Genomic DNA, 15,138 nt, shown 5'->3' with positions numbered 1-15,138 from the left:
CTCAAGGTGTCTTCAGACCTTCCTCTTCTTTCTCCATCAAGGCTTTCACCAAGTCTAAAGCAACCATGCACCCTAAGAGACCAGTTACACAGGGCCCATCTCCAGGCCCCATGCCTAAGAGACAGATGCTTAAAATGGCTGAGGATTTAATTACCCTAATCAGAGGTTCTCAGCCACCTCCGGACAAAAGGCCCAGAGTGGAGGAAGACTCCCCCCTCCTCTGATCAGGGATCCATTATTTCAGAACACTCTAATCAGGAACAGGCTTACTCCCCTTTCGAAGACTCTGATGCAGAGGAGTTTATTCCTTCTGTATCCCCCCCCCCCCCCCCCCCCCGAGGATTTCTCATTTGGGGAAACTTTGCATACCTTAAGGTAACACTTCCACTGGGAAGGCCAGGATTATTCATATTCCAAGAAAAGGCTCTGGGAATTTCTTTTGTTACCCCAGCACAGGCCTCTGGCTATACCTCCTGTCTTGGACATCCTCGATGATGTTTACTCGGAGGCCTGCCTTAACCCGGACTCTCTACCTCCAGCTCCAGTTAAGCCTGACAGGTACTACAGGGTTCCTGACTCACACCAATTTCTTTACAAAAGCCATGCTGCTGACCTAGAAACCATCTCACAGGGACCCAAGGGAGTTAAGGCTTCCATTGCCAAAAATCCATTGCCTTCCGAGAGAGATTCCAGATCCTTAGAAAGGTGGGGAAAAAGGTATATACCTCGGCTACCTTAACCGTGAGGGCCTTAAACTGTCAGTTTCATATGCTAAAATACCAACAGTTTCTGTTATCTCAATTGAAAAGTAAAATGTCACAACCTGAACAACCAGACTTGGAGTTGCAGGATTTGATGCATAGTGCAGAACAAGTGGGTAAGCATACCTTACAATGTGGTTTTGATGCTCTAGAGGCCTCATGTAGAGCTGCTGTTACAGGCTCAGTCATACGCAGGCATGCTTGGCTCAAGGAACAAACCTTGCCTGATCATGTCAAAGCTAAATTACTAGACACCCCTCTTCAAAAGGATGTACTATTTGGGGCAAATGCTGAGGAAGTATTACGAAAAATGGAGGAAAAAGCTAAATCAATGCAAACTGTGAAATAATTTCTGCAGGTTCAACCACCACGTTTTAGTAGAAATTGGCCTTCCAAAAACTGGTCCTTTCTTGCCATGGACAGACCCCAAAGAGACAGATACAGGCGCCCGAGGGGCAGAGGACAACCACAAGGAACGTACAGAGGCAGACATTGGCAAGCTCCTACACAAATAGGTGGTGAGGACAACTCACAATCTTTCAGAAAGCAAACCCAATGACTTTCCCCTTTGCAGGCCAACCAGGTCTCAAATGGCAGCCCCCTTAGGAGGAAAGCTGGCACTATTCTCAAAAAATTGGCATGTTGTCACAAAGGCCAAATGGGTCCTGGACATTATAAACAGAGGCTACAAATTCCACTTTCATACCCTTCCAAAAATGAGAGGCATGCCAAAACTGCCACACAATCAAAGGGCAGAGGCACAAAAGCAAATTTCAGATCTTATAAACATGAAAGCTATTCAAGAGGTACCTACACCTAACAAGGTCAAGGTTTTTATTCCAGGCTATTTCTGGTGCCAAGGAAGGGAAAAGATTGGAGACCTATTTTGGATCTTTCCATCCTAAACACATTCCTACTTGTACCAAAATTCAAGATGCTCACTCTACAGCAACTTCTTCCCATGCTGGGCAAGGAGTCTTGGCTGGTAACATTGGACCTCAAGGAGGCATACCTGCATGTCCCAATCAGGCAAAATTGCAGAAGATACCTCAGATTTCTTGCAGGTTCAACCCATTATCAATTCTCTGCATTGCCCTTTGGCTTATCTACTGTGCCCAGAGTATTCACGAAATGCCTGGCATCAGTAATTGCCTACTGCAGACTTCAAGGGATACAAATATACCCTTATTTGGACGACTGCCTGATCCAAGCGGACAGCAAGCACATTCTTCTGAAACATCTGGCTTATGTAATAAAGTTATTAAACTCTCTGGGATACACAGTCAACAAAGAGAAATCAAGGCTAATACCCTCTCGAAATATAATTTTCCTGGGTGCCATTTTGGACACAAAAACACCCTGATGGCCTACCTCACGCCAGAGAAGCAGGGGCAACTAATTCAATATTTCAAAACACTGGCAAATTGCACCAGGCTGACTGCAAGGAAAATCCTGCAGGCTCTGGGATTCATGGCATCTTGCATCTTGCTAATCCCATGTGCAAAGCTGCATATGAGAAAACTACAATGGTACCTAAAAAACATATGGTCTCAACACAGCCACAGTTTGGAAACAATAATACCACTACTTCCATGTCTGCAAAAGGAATTTCTGTGGCGGGCTCAAGCATGTCAAGCAAACACAGGTCTTCCATTCAGCAAGCCTCAAGCAAATCAAGTCATCACAACAGACGCCTCGGACTACGCCTGGGGGGCGCACTTGACAGACCGGTGCATTCAGGGCAAATGGTCCCAAAAAGAAAAGCACCTTCACATCAAAAAGAAATGCTAGCAGTAATAAATGCTATTATAGCTTTCAAGGACCTTCTGCAACCAGGTCAACTATTGATAAGAACGGACAACACCACAGTTATGTGGTACATAAACAAGCAGGGAGGAACACATTCCTATCCCCTATGCAGATTGGCCATATCACTTTGGAAATATGGCCATGGATTTACAAATTTAACTACAAGCACAGTACTTGCCAGGCAAGGAAAACACGCTGGCAGACAACCTAAGCAGGAATATGACAGATCCACACGAATGGATGTTGCATCCAAAAGTTTTGACAGAAATAATCCAAGAATGGGGAAGGCCAGACACAGATCTCTGCCTCCCACAAAAATCATCAATTGACAAAATTCTGCTCAAGGACCTTCCACCCAAAGGCCTGGAGAGTGGACGCTTTCTCTTTCAGCTGGACATCAATGACAGTTTATGCCTTCCCGCCTCTTCCTCTGCTGCCCAAAGTCCTATTGAAGATCAGAGCAGACAGACCAAAGATGATCCTCATTGCTCCGGACTGGCCAAGGCAACACTGGTACCCACTCCTGAGGAGCCTGACGCATTCCCCTCCATAGACCCTGCCTCTAATGCCTCTTCTTCTGACTCAGCACAGCTTCAAAACTCTTCATAGTCAGCTAAAAACACTCAATCTAGCCGCATGGAAGATTCCTTAGCATCACAGCAGGCCCTGCTCTCCAAGGAGGTGCAGGATGTCATTTTGGAGGCCAGAGGCCATCAACTAGAAAAGCTTACTCCGCAAAATGGAAACGTTTTTGTGTCTGGAATGAGAAAAAGGGCCAGAACCCTGGAAAACTGAATTTACCTCAAATACTACAATATTTGGCTGAACTACTAAGCAGTGGACTTTCGTTCTCCATCAACATCCATGCCTCAGCCATTTCTGCAGAATACAACACTGATCCTCCTTTATTCTCTCACCCTCTTTTAAGACAGTTCCTCAGAGGGGCTAAGAATTTAAGACCTTCAAGGAAACAACCAATACCTGCTTGGGATCTAAATTTCATTCCGGAAAAACTGACTTTGCCTCCTTTTGAGCCAGCTGCTTCATCAGATTTGCAATATTTGTCCTGGAAAACAGCTTTCCTTCTGGCTATCACTTCAGCTCGTAGAGTTTCAGAACTACAGGCCCTCATGGCTGTCCAGCCTTTTATCATCTTCCATCAGGACAGAGTTTCATTACGAACCAACCCTTCCTTTATGCCTAAAGTGGTATCCAGGGTAGCTTTAAATCAGGCCATACATTTACCTACTTTTTATCCCAATCCTCAAAACAAAGGGGAGAGATTACTACATTCCTTGGACATCCATAGGCAACTGCGTTATTATTTGGACAGAACAAAGCCTTTCAGAAAATCAGAACAGCTCTTTGTGGCCTATGCGGTAGGAGCTCCAGGAAAGCCAATTTCTAAGCAGACAATCTCAAAATGGATAGCCCACTGCATACGCCTTTGCTATTCTTTTCATGGCAAAACTGTTCCTACAGGCATTAGAACTCATTCCACCAGGGCCACAGCCACCTCTGCAGCCTTCCTCAGAGGAGTTTCTACCAAGGATATCTTGGAAGCAGCCACTTGGAGTTCTGTGCATACCTTCTCCAAGCACTACAACCTACCATTATACTCCAAATCTAGAGCAGGCTTTGCCACTGCAGTCTTGCAGGGCATTTTGGCTCCTCCTAGTTCCACCTAGTGCCTACCACCCCTTTCTTAGCTTTGGGATTCTACCCATCTGTTATGACTGCAGCTGTATGCACGATGAACATAGTACAGATGTCCTTCAAGGATGCAACTGCAGTCCTGACATATGGGTTGTCCTGCCTCAGGCAGCCCTTCGGTCGGCCGGATTCCAAAGTCTGGGTCCGGCATCGGCTGATGTCGCCCTTTCCCTGACATCAGAGTGCCTGGAGTATAAAAATGTCAGCCGACGCCATCTTCTCCAGTCTTTCTTGTCGCGTGGCGCCCGAAGCAGAAGCAGTTCGCAAGTGCCGGTCGACCAGATCCTGTGTTTTCAGCTACTGAAGTCTTCAAAAAAGCTAAGTACCCCGTTGGGGACCTTTTCTTGCCTCAGCCGATGTCAGATAAAAGTGAAAAAGTTAATTGTTTAACTTGTGGGAAACAAATATCTCATAAGGATTTCCACTCTTACTGCTTACCCTGCCTAGGCCCAGAACACAACGTCTCGGCCTGTGCAGCTTGTGCCTCTTTCAATAAACGCACTCTTAGGCGTCGGTCAGAGTTTGCACAGGATTATTTTGGGGAAGATTTCTGTTATATCATGCCGTCGGAGCTTCCGACAGCACATTTACCTAAAAAACGGAAGGACAAGGACCGATGTCCGCGGTCTCGGCCGACACCATGCTTAGGCATACCGCGAGTGTCTCGGTCTCTTCTGAGCCGGTTTCGCAACCGCTACAGATCGACAACACCACTCCACCGGTTACTTGTATCGGAGGCCAGCTCGGTGCCGGTTTCTGTTCTCCCCTCTGAGACCGTAGCCCAGGATATTTCTGACACCATTTCAGTGGATAAGACTACTCCAGCACGTGGGGCTGCCAGGCCTCCAGTGTCTATGTCCATTAAGGCCTACACACGTGCTAAGGCTGCCAAACAGGCTAAGTCTCTCCCTCCAAGATCTGTTTCTCTGGGATCCACTTCTGGTTCTCAAATTTTAAGTTTAGCTGAGGACCTTATTTCTTTAATTAGGGGTTCACAGCCTCATCTAGATAGAGGCTCTCAGCCACCTTCTGACAAGAGGCCTAGGGTTGAGCAGGTAGATTCCCAGTCCTCCGATGAGGCCTCAGGTGATTCTGCACATTCAGACTACCAGGAGGAGGCCTTCCCGGCCTACGAGGATTCTGATGCGGAGGAATCTATTCCCTTTGCTTCTCCTCCCGAGGAGTTTTCCTTTGGGGAAACGCTTCATTCCATGAGGGAACACTTCAAATGGCAAGGCCAAGAATACTCAGATGCTAGGAAAAGGTTAAGGGAATTTTTAAAGCTACCTCAGCATAGACCCTTAGCTATTCCTCCAGTTTTAAATGTTTTAGATGTGTACTTAGAATCTAGTGTTTCCCCTGACTCCCTCCCCCCTGCTCCTGTCAAGCCAGACAGGTACTACAGGGTCCCAGACACGCATCAATTTCTGTACAAGGGCCATACTGCTGACCCTGAAACTATTTCTCAGGGGCCTAAAGGGGTTTCCTCCACTACTGCTAAGAACCCACTCCCTTCGGAAAGTGATTCTAGGGCTTTAGAAAGGTGGGGCAAGAAAGTATATACATCTTCCACCCTTTCTATGCGAGCGTTAAATTGTCAATTTCATATGATTCAGTATCAGGAATACATGTTGGATGACTTGCAAAAGAAACTGGCTTCCCCTGAACCATTAGATAGAAAGGGGTTACAGGAATTGGTTCATAATACTAAGCAGGTTAGCAGCCATTTCTTTCAGTGTGGATATGATGCATTGGAAGCTTCATGTAGAGCAGCAATGACAGGTGCAGTCATACGCAGACATGCTTGGTTAAAGGAACAAACATTGCCAGACCATGTGAAAATTAAGCTTTTGGACGCACCACTAGAGAAACATAAGCTATTTGGTGCTACTGCACAAGAGGTTTTAAAGAAAATAGAGAAAAAGGCAAAATCAGTGCAATCAGTCAAAGATTTCCTCCAGGTACAGCCTCCAAGATTCAGCAGGAATTGGCCTTCTAAGCATTGGTCCTTTCCTGACACAGACAAATTTCAGAGAGGCAAAAACAGACGTGGCAGAGGGCAAACACGAGGCTCCTACAGAGGACGTCAATGGCAGCCTCCGAACCAGAGAGGTGGGGCAGGACCTTCCACTGCTCCGCCAGGACAATCTCAATGACTTGACTTTGACTCCGCCATCCAGGGCTGAATTAGAAGCACCTTTGGGCAGAAAATTATCTTTATTCTCACAAAATTGGCACAATATTACAAAGGACAAATGGATACTGGAGATAATAGACAAAGGATACAGATTCCATTTTCATACACTGCCTACAAGACATGGCAGGCCAAACCTGCCACCAAATCAAAGGGCAGAGGCAGTCAAACAAATAACAAACCTACTTCAAATAAGAGCAATAGAAAAGGTTCCTTCTGCAGAACAAGGACAAGGATTTTATTCAAGACTGTTCCTTGTTCCAAGAAAAGAAAACCAATGGAGACCCATTCGGGACTTGTCCGCACTGAATACTTACCTTATTGTGCCAAAATTCAAAATGCTGACTTTACAGCAACTCCTTCCCATGCTGGGCAAGGGGTCTTGGCTGGTAACTCTGGACCTCAAGGAGGCATACCTGCATGTCCCAATCGGACAAAGTTGCAGAAGATACCTCAGATTTCTTGCAGGTTCAGAGCATTATCAATTCTCAGCATTGCCCTTTGGCTTATCTACTGTGCCCAGAGTGTTCACGAAATGCCTGGCATCAGTAATTGCACATTGCAGACTTCAGGGGATACAAATATACCCTTACCTGGACGACTGCCTTATACAAGCGGACAGCCAACAAGCCTTATTAAAAACTTGACTATGTCATTCACCTACTGCAGGCCTTGGGATACACAGTCAATATTCAGAAATCAAGTCTCATACCATCCCAACAAATACCTTTCCTGGGTGCCACACTGGACACAAACACCCAGATGGCATTTCTCAAAAGAAAACAAAACAATTACCAGAATACTTCAGAAGATTGGCAACACACACCCAGATGACTGCAAGGAAAATCCTGCAGGCCCTGGGTTTCATGGCATCTTGCATTCTTCTGATTCCACATGCAAGGCTGCATATGAGGAAACTACAATGGTATCTAAAAAGTCTATGGTCTCAGCACAGCCACAGCCTGGAAACATTGATCCCACTCATTCCATGCCTTCAAAAGGAATTTCTGTGGTGGGCTCAAACAAGCCAGATAAGCAAAGGTATGCCTTTCAGCAAGCCTCATACAAGTCAAACCATAACAACAGACACCTCAGACCATGGATGGGGGGCGCACATGGAGGGCAGATGCATTCAAGGACAATGGACACAAAAAGAAAAGCACCTGCATATCAACCAAAAAGAAATGCTGGCAGTGATGCATGCAATCAAGGCCTTCGAAAAGTTCATGCATCAGGGCCATCTACTAATAAAGACAGACAATACCACAGTTATGTGGTACATAAACAAGCAAGGAGGTACCCATTCCCTACCCTCTTTGCAGACTGGCAATGAATCTCTGGGATATTTCCCTACAATTGAAAATAGAGCTACAATCCCAGTTTGTACCAGGGAAGGACAATGTTCTGGCGGACAGCCTAAGCAGAAACATCATGGATCCACACGAATGGATGTTTCATCCAGACATTTTCTTACAAATAGCTCAAGCATGGGGAAGGCCGGATATAGATCTTTTTGCCTCCCACTTCAATCACCATCTGAAAGTTTTGCACAAGGACATACCATCCTCAAGCATGGAAGGTGGACGCTCTCCTTCAATTGGAACTCTAACACTATATGCCTTCCCACCTCTTCCTTTGATGACCAAGGTGTTACTAAAGATCAAGACAGAGCAACCGAAAGTCATACTGATAGCTCCAGACTGGCCAAGACAACACTGGTACCCACTGCTACGGAGCTTGACACACACCAATCCGTGGCTCCTTCCTCAATGGCCACTTCTGACACAGCACAATTACAGGACACTACACCCCAGCTTGAAAACATTGAAGCTGACAGCTTGGAAGATTCCATGACTATTACTCAGGATACACTTTCCAAAAGAGTAAAAGATGATATCCTCGAGGCGCGTAGACCTTCCACTAGAAAAACATACTCAGCAAAATGGAAGAGATTTCTTATCTGGAACAGCAAAAGGGGTCAAGACCCATCAGTGAAGAGCATTCCACAGATCCTGGAATACTTGGCTGAAATGCTCCACAATGGCCCTTCATATTCTTCCATAAAAATACATGCTTCAGCAATATCTGCCAAATATAACACTGATCCGCCTGTATTTTCTCACCCATTGCTAAGACAGTTTCTAAGAGGTATAAAGAACATCAACCCTCCAAGGAAACCACCAGTGCCTGCATGGGACCTCAACTTCATGCTGGAAAAATTAACTCTTCCTCCCTTTGAACCAGCAGCATCTTCAGAGTTGCAATTTCTGTCTTGGAAAACAGCCTTCCTTCTGGCAGCAACCTCAGCAAGAAGTCTCTGAGCTACAGGCTCTTATGGCAATACAACCATTTCTCATTTTTCACCAGGACAGAGTTTCTTTGAGAACCAATCCGTCATTCATGCCAAAGGTGGTATCCAGGGTGTCCCTGAATCAAGCTATTCACCTGCCTACCTTCTTTCCCAATCCTCAAAACAAAGGAGAGAGACTTCTGCACACCTTGGACATACACAGACAGTTGCGCTACTACTTGGACAGAACAAAGTCTTTCAGAAAATCTGACCAGCTTTTTGTAGCTTATGCTGGATTGCAGGGAAAAGGAATTTCCAAACAGACAATTTCTAAATGGATTGGAAATTGCATTCGATTCTGCTACTCTTTTCATGGAAAAACTGTGCCAGCTGACATCAGGCCACATTCCACCAGAGCTACAGCCACCTCCACAGCCTTTTTAAGAGGAGTGGCAACAAAAGACATTTTAGAAGCTGCTACATGGAGCTCTGTGCATACATTTTCCAAACATTACAACCTGCCTTTATACTCCAGATCCAGAGCAGGGTTTGCCTCTGCAGTCCTGCAGGGCATTTTAGCTACACCATCTTTGTCTTAGTGCCTATCACCCCCAGGTTGGCTATGGTATTCAACCCATATGTCAGGACTGCAGTTGCATCCTTGAAGGACATAGTACAGTTTTGTACCTACCATAAATGTAGATGTCCGATAGGTATGCAACTGCAGTCAGGTTTTCCCCACCTACCCCTCTGTGGTATACTTTTGGGTTTCTACCCCTCATTTTAGCTACCTGGGGTAATCTTTTATGGTGTATTTGTTTTTATGCTGTTGTACTTGTCTGGAATATTTTCTCTATTTTTCAAAATTTAGCCTTCCTTAGAGGGCACTTGGCATCTGGGGCAAGAAACACTGAAGAAGATGGCGTCTGCTGACGTTTTTATACCCCAGGCGCTCTGATGTCGGGAATTAGGGCAGCCGCCCCGACTCAGACTTTGGAATCCGCCGATCAAGGGCTGCCTGAGGCAGGACAAACCCATATGTCAGGACTGCAGTTGCATACCTATCGGACATCTACATTTATGGTAGGTACAAAACTGTACTTTTTGTACCTACCATAAATGTAGATGTTAGAGTGCTAATACAGCTGCAGTCCAGGTTTCCCTCCCTCCTTCCCCTCTAGGGGTATTCTTTTATGGTGTATTTGCTTGCAACTACTGTTTCTTGATTATATTGCATTGCATTACTTCATAATTTTATGTATTGCCTTCCTTCTGGGGGCACCTGACATCTGGGGCAAGAAAAACTAAAGAACATGGCGTCGGCTGGTTCTTTTAATACCCCTGTCGCACTGACGTCAGGGAAGAAGTGACGACAACCGACGCCGGACCTAGACTTTGGAATTCGGCCGACCGAGGACCCGCCTGACGGCAGGAGAACCCATCTGTTATGACTGCAGCTGTATTAGCACTCTAACATCTACATTTATGATAGGTACAAAACTGTACTTTTCATCCTGCAGGGCACCACATCAGGCTAATGTTGACAGCAGGATGCCTGTTGACAGTGGTGCCATTACTCTCATGGTCATGGCACAGCCTCAAATTTAAACTGGCAGGTCTCCTTCACCCAAGCAGGTAAATGACTTCATAATCAGTGATGCAGACCTGCACATTGCAACACCATGATTGAATGCCATTACCAGAAAAGGGGCTGGGGGGTTGAATCATAGAGGAAGACGCAATGATTGAGGTTCCATTATTTGTTTTGCAGCCTGCACACAAGGGTGACAGGCATACATGTCATTCACATCTGGTTCCAGAGCAGTTCAAAGCCTTGTTTGCACGACAGTCGATGAGCCATGGAATAGTTAAGGAAAAGGCTACTACTGAATGTCAGGAAGTGATGGCTAAAGTGCTGCAGAGTATATGTTAGGAGATTCATAAGTACATGGGAATGGTGGAAGCCATTTACAATGCCATGAGGATCATCCTGCAGAGCATGGTTGCTTGCATAGCTTCCATGTCAGCCTGTATCTGCACATTAGTAAACACTAAATCAGGCAGATATTACTGGCAGTGGTGGATGTGCCCAAGGAAGGTCAGCATGCTTGGTGAACGAGTAGGCCAGACATCACGTGTAACCCATTGAAGTGTTGCAGGCACGCATGTGGATTCACCTAAGCATAAGTCAGTTAAGCATAGTCATACTTCCATATTTGATGGGTCCTCTGAGTCAGGTCTAGGTCAAGTCCCGCACCACTATTCAGTCAAGAGCTTCCCCTTCATCTAGTAGATCACTTCATTGTAGCAAGACTCTCACCGACACAGTCATTAGGGACATTGTGTATGACCTATTTTATTGATACAATTACATCCTTTAAATACATACCTAAACCAACAACGCCACCAAGAAATGACGGAAAGGACAGTAATTGGCAAACATAATATTTCTACTTGCCTGCATGCTTGTTAAAGGAAAAAAGACACCAGTTATATGAAAAAAAAATGGTGGCAGCTATAGCATTGATATTTGCATTAGAAATAGAAAATACCCTTCAGTACTACAAAATGCAGATGTCCTTCTATTGCCATATTGCAGTATTCTCAACACTTGGGTTCTCCTCTCTTGCTACCCGAACATCCACCCAGTATAAAAGTGCTTGTGGTCACTGCTGGGTACATGGGATGTCTGATGTTGGCCTAGGGAACATAAGCCTTAAAAATTATGTCTGCATGTACCAAACCTCAGAACTTCTCTGCCGATAGTCAAACATCAGCTGTTCTTGCTGTACTGGCCGTCGGATCGAAATTTGTCAGATAAGTACTCCATTGAAGACGTTTGTTTTGTTTGATCACTGCATTGTGTGGTAGGTCTACCTCAACATCTTAGTGCAAGAGATCTGGACAAATTCCTACAAAATGGTGGGACAAAGGTCTAAAAATAGAGACATATTTTAAATACTGCCCTTTAAGCTTAGAAAGTTGCTAGAATAAACGGATTTCTTTTAACATACATTTTCTGAAGGATTTGAAGTCTGAAATTCAAATGGGTGCTGTTATTTAGTGACTTCAATCCTTGAATCATCCCATTTATTTGCCAGAAAACCACAAATTTTAAGAGGAGCAGGCCAAGAATACGAGCCAAAAATCCTGGACATTGTATGAAAATCTGTACAGTTGAGAGGTATTGAGGTTTGTGTCCTCCAGGAAGAGAAAGTGCAGGTGCGTTCGTCAGATTCCTCCATAAAGGCGTCCACCTGCTTTGTTTTTTTATTTAGGGCATAAGTCCTACTCCATCTACTAGGCCTTCATCCCAAAAATGCTACGCAGCCGTCTGCATGCATTAAACATTTACCTCAAAAGCCAGCACCTTAAGCTCTTAGCTTTGGGTGTGGAGGGACCGTCAGGTCAGCCCAATGAGCCACCTAAGAAAAAGGTCAAGGTTATTAGGCCTGAACTTGTAGCTGCACCTCCTCCTCCCCACAATGTCCCTCCTGTGGCTAACGTTAGCCTGAAGAAATGCTCTGTTGCCACCGTAACGGGTATAGCGGCTACCAGTGTGGAAGCCGCAGAACCCAGCATGGATGGCATGTCCTCAGAGGTGAGATAGATGTTAGCTTCTGACTGTGAGGGGGAAACCACGGTTCATACTGGCTACTTAGATCCCTCCACTGCTTCACAGGCTGCCGAATCCAGGCTTACCTTGAACCAGACGCCCGCTAGGTCCTCCATCAAAAGAAAAAAGGAAACTTATTTCCCCAGCATTTGAGAGCCAGCCAGATTGACGGGCCTTTTTTCAAAGCATATTTGATGCCTTTATGGTTCTGAGGCCTTCTATACCCTAAGCCTACCCTGGACTTACTCCTGTAACGAGAACTAGGTCTCAGTCCTTGGACCCTTCCCAGCCTGACGCTGAGGAATCCACTAACTCTTCTTCAGAAGATTCCCTCCTATGTTTCACAAATGCCATCTTCCCTTGGCTATGCCCCCCCTGATCAAGAATCTACAGAGACCGATTCCCAAGGCGAGGACCTTACCTTTATTTCAAAGACGAGGAAGCACTTCAAATATGATTCCTCTGAAATGACTGAGGAAGAGAAAGAGGTATTATGAACTTTTTCAGATAGACTCCCCTGCCCCATCAGCTATTCCTCCCTGTACTACCTGCATTTCTGGATGCTTTCAGTGCAGCATCAATCAGCCCAGACTCCCAGGCTCCTGCTCCACGAAGGCCTGACAGGTTCTACAAGGTTCCCAAGGGGCCAATTTCTTGGTTAAGTGCCCTGCAGCAGACCTTTGCACTATGTGTGTCAGCTGATAAAGCCTTCAAGCTCCTTCCTTCCTCCTCTTTTCTCTCCACAGACGTGTTATTTTATGACCTGGATCACAGCCCCTTCCTTGAGAGGCATTCCACAGCCCCAAAAGAACAACTTCCATTATTTTAGCCAGTAATAGACAACCTTATGGCCCAGAGAAACATTCAGCCAGTCTGTCAGAAAGAGGAAAGGGATTCTACTCGACCTTTTCTAGTCCCAAGAAAGGATGGTTCCTACAGACCAATTTTAGATCTTCTCATCTCAACCTCTTTCTGCAAGTGCCCACCTTTCGAATGCTCACTCTGCAGGCCCTCCTTCCTTTGATCTTTTCTCAAGTGTTTTTGGCCACTTTGGACATCAAGGATGCCTACCTGCACATCCCAGTAAGGCCCAGCTACAGGAAATATCTGTGCTTTTTTGTAGCCTCCACACTTTCAATTCTGTGCTTTGCCCTTTGGACTTTCTGCAGCACCAAGGGTGTTCACCAAGTGCTTGGCACCAGTGGTGGCCTTCTGCATGACCCTAGGGATTCAAATTTTCCCTTACCTAAATGACCTGCTCATCCAGGCAGACTGCACAGAATCTCTGCAAAGCCATTTAAAAACAGCAGTTTCACTCCTGCAAACATTGAGGTTAAAGATCAATTATCCCAAGTCCAACTTGACCCCCTCTCGAGACCAGATTTTCCTGGGGTGCAGGATAAGAACAGATGTCATGAGAGCCTTTCTGCCACCCCAAAAGGTGGAAATTTTAAAGCAGTACCTGCTTACTGTCCTTCAGGCCACAGATTTGACTGCCGGGGCAGTACCTTAGACTCTTGGATCACATGGCATTGACCATTCCCATGTTACCACTGGCAAGGCTCCACATGAGGAAGCTCCAGTTGTACCTCAGGTATATATGGACACTGCACTCTCATCCTGTAGAGTACAAAATCCCTTTCCTTCCTTGCCTGGAAAAAGATTCACTGGTGGGGTGCACTAATTGAGCTGCAACCCAGGACTCCCCTTACAGCCTGCCCTACCAGTGCAAGAGATTTGTACTGATGCTTCAGATCTGGTTTGGGGAGAAGCCATGGATTCACTTAGAGTCCAGGGCACTTGGTCGGACTCATTCAGACAGGAGCATATCAATATTAGAGAGATGAGAGCAATTTTATAAGCCTTAAAGGCCTTCCAACATAATGCTGAAACAGGGCCCACTAAAACTCTTCACAAACAACACTTACAGTTCTGTGGTATGTAAACAAGTGTGTGTGTGTGTGTGTGTGTGTGTGGGGCAAAATCTTACCTGCTATGCAGACTAGCTCTCCAAATGTGGGAGCTTGCCACAACACAGGGAATCGCACTATAGGCTGTGTATATCCCTGCAGAACAGAATAAGTGGGCAGACGCATTGGGAAGGTCCATGTCACAGTCCCACGAATGTATGCTCCACAGGGATGTATTCTTGGACATAGTTGACAAATGGTGTATACTTCAGATATGAGCAGACAGCATCCATCCTTTTTGCATCAGGCTGCCCAGTCCCCTGGTAAGGGCAACGGATGCCTTCTCAGTCTCTTGGAAAGGGATGATGTTCTTCGTCTCCCATTGCTGTAGTCCTAACATATGGGTATTCCGCTGTCCACACTCGGCCCAAATACCAAAGGGCTAGAACCGGCGTCGGTCATCGGCGCCCGAGACTGGTCGATGCCAGTACAATGCGCATGACCGGCGCCATAACCGCAGTCTTTCTTGCCGCGTGGTCCTAAGCAGAAGCATTTTCAAGTGCCGTTAGTTCTGGAATTGTCGGTTTCGAGTTTCAGACCGGTGACCAAGTTGGGCTAAGTACCCGTTGACACTTTTGTCTTTTCTTGCCTCAGTATTGACGGATGTCAGAAAAAGTTAATAACTGTATTTCTTGTGGGAAGCAGATTCCTCATAGGGATTACCATTCACTCTGCATTCCTTGTTTGGGGCCTGAGCACGGCGTTGTTTGGTGTAAGCTTTGTGCTACTTTTAACAAGCGTACTATTAAGCGTCGGTTGGACTGTGCTAGGCTGGTGTTTGGTAA

The 15,138-nt window shown here is 45.8% G+C and overlaps 1 protein-coding gene across 1 annotated transcript in view; it reads left to right on the top strand.

The window, feature by feature from the left end:
• The window catches only part of ADAR (adenosine deaminase RNA specific), a gene marked incomplete in the record, with an annotated part of 1,768,745 nt that overhangs the window by 886,988 nt on the left and 866,619 nt on the right, over positions 1-15,138 (top strand).

Source organism: Protopterus annectens, chromosome 8.part0, assembly GCF_019279795.1.
Source record: "Protopterus annectens isolate FY-2018-M chromosome 8.part0, PAN1.0, whole genome shotgun sequence".
NCBI classification, from domain to species: domain Eukaryota; kingdom Metazoa; phylum Chordata; order Ceratodontiformes; family Protopteridae; genus Protopterus; species Protopterus annectens.
The sequence above is the reverse complement of the archived record's forward strand: the minus strand, read 5'-3'. Positions and strand labels throughout refer to the sequence as shown.